Source organism: Fukomys damarensis, unplaced genomic scaffold (genome assembly GCF_012274545.1).
Source record: "Fukomys damarensis isolate Sample0158 unplaced genomic scaffold, DMR_v1.0_HiC HiC_scaffold_37, whole genome shotgun sequence".
In the NCBI taxonomy this organism is placed as follows: domain Eukaryota; kingdom Metazoa; phylum Chordata; class Mammalia; order Rodentia; family Bathyergidae; genus Fukomys; species Fukomys damarensis.
In genome coordinates, this window is record NW_022900949.1 from 7431315 (window position 1) to 7434014 (window position 2700).

The window sequence follows — 2700 nt, forward strand, 5'->3', positions numbered from 1 at the left end:
AATACAATATTTTATTTTTCCATTCATGTGTTTATTAAAAATGAGCCCAGTGGGGTGGCGCATGCCTGTAATCCCAGCACTCAGGAGGCTGAGGCAGGAGAATCTCTGAGAGTTCGAGGCCAGGCTGGGCTACAGAGCAAGATCCTGTCTCAAAAGAACAAAAAGTGAGGGCTGGGGATTTAGTTCAGCGGCATAGCACCTGCCTGGCAAGTGTGAGGTCCTGAGTTTGATCCCCTGTACCAAATAAATAAATAAATTTTTTAAAAAGCTGTGACTTATAAAACAAGCAAACAAAGAGTGCGTCAATTTCTCTCCCCCTTCCCTCTCTCTCTCTTCCCCTCCCTCTCTCTTTCTTTCTTTCCTTCTTCTTCTTTTTTTTTTTTTTTTTTTTTTTGGCTGGGAATCAAACTCGGGACCTTGTGCTTGCGAGACAGGTGGCGACACCGCTGAGCTAAATCCCCGGTCCCCCCTTCCTTCTTGGTAGAGCACATGCTTGCTATGTGCGTGGTCCTGGGTTCCAGCCCCGATACGGCGGCAAATAAACAGCGAATGAAGAAATGATGGCCCGCAGCAGCCCTTGTGCCCCACATGGAATCTCTCCAGGGCCAACACCTCGCTCACTACCCCGTTTCAAAACCAGGACATTTGCACTGATGCCATCTATGAACTCCATTCACATTTCAACAGCTTTCAATACCCGTCTGCTTGTGTTTGCACAATCTCATCTCCTGCACGGATTTGTGCAGTCGGCGCCCAGCTTATAAAGCTGCAGTAAATTTGTTTTAAAGGTGAAACTCTGTGACCACAATGGATGTGACCCGCTGTGAGGTCAGGGGCTCTAAAGAGGAAGACAACGCAAACAGCCAGTCTTACTACCTGCTAACTGGATGGGATGCTGTTGCCTGCCAAAAGAGTTTTGGCTTTTCCCTTAGTGGAACCCAGCCCTTCTTCCTTTTTTCTTTTTCTTAGCGCCGTGCTGGATGAGGTGGAGCATGCTGGCAATCTCTGCAGTCAGGAGGCTGAGGCAGGAGGATCTCTGTGAGTTCAAGGTCAGCCTTGACTCACAAAAGTGAGACCTTGACTCAAAAAACTAACAAAAATAAAATAAAAGCACTTGATTTTAAAAAATCAGTACATGTTTGCAGTGCATAATAATTACATACATGTAAGCCTACTTTAAAAAAAAAATTTTTTTTTTGACAGCGTCTCAGTAGTTTGCCTCCTGCCTTGTCTTCCTGAGTAGCTGAGATTACAGGGAAGCATCATGGTGTCAGGCTTGCTGAAAGGTTTTTGTCTTTTTTGTGTGTGTGTTACTGGGATTGAACTCAGGACTTTTCACTTTTGAGGCAGATGGCCACACTACTGAGCTAAATCCCTGGCCCAAGACACCCCCCCCACCTTTTTTTTGGTACCAGGGGTCGAACTCTGGTTCTTGCACTTGCAAGGCAGGCGGCAGAACCACTGAGCTAAATCCCAGGCCCTGAAAGGATTTTGTCTCACAAAGAGATTATGTGTCAAGAGGTCTACAACACATCAGTTCTGAATGAGCCCTCCAACTATTGAGAGTTGAAAGGGGTGGTTAGTTACCTGCTCCAGCACACCATGACTTTGAAAGCAGATCCATGCATCACCAACATCTGACTTTGGAAGAAATACTATAGCCGAGATTATATCTTCCCAAAAGGAAGCTTGTGTGTATCATCCCAGCACTCAGGAGGCTGAGGCAGGAGAATCACCACAACTTTGAGGCCAACCTTGGCTGCATAGTGAGTTCAAGGCCAGCCTGAACTACACAGTGAGAGCTTGTCACACACACACACACACACACACACACACACACACCAAAAAAGAACCCTGAGAAGGCTTGGTGTGGTGGTGCACGCCTGTCTTTCAGCACCTCTGGGAGGCTGAGACAAGACGATCCCGAGTTCTGAGTCCAGCCTGAGGAATTTAACGATTTAGCGAGACCCTGTCTCAAAATGTAAAAAAGTAAAACAAAACAAAACAAAACAAAAAGGGCTATGGTTGCAGCTCAGTGCAAAGGCTCTGAGTTCAATCAAAAAAAAAATCCTTTATAGATGGGAAAAGTGAGGCTTAGGGCTGATGTGAGCTGCCTTATGCTACCACTTACTGGTTGGTTGTGCGACCTAGGAAAAAATTGTTTCCCTTCGCTGGGTTTCGCTTTCTTTAGTAGCCTGGAGATGAAAATCATTCCTTTCTCTTAGCGTGATTAGAATATCAAACTCGAGTGCTCGCTCTGGCAGCTCGTCTGAGAACATTGGAATATTAAATGAGATCAAGCTGAACCTGAGCACCTACGGAAGAGCCTGACACCAGGAGCAGTCAGTAAAAGTGTGACATGATTCTTGTCTCGAAAGTTTGCCTTCGAGGTTGAGGTCAGCTGCAGTAAGAAAATCTTTGTTTGTTTGTTTCTTTCTTTCTTTGTGATACTAGGGATGGAACCCGTGGCCTTCACACTGAATGACATCCCCAGTCCTTTTCTATGTTTTATTTTGAGACAGGCTCTCACTAAGTCACTAAATTGCCCAGGCTGGACTTGTTTTGGCAGCCCTCCTGCCTCAGCCTCCTGTGTGCTGGGATTATAAGCGTGTGTCACCATCCCCAACTCCAAGTTCATTTTTATTAATTAATAATTCATTAATTTGGGGATTTTTGTTTTTTGGTTTTTTTTTTTTTTTT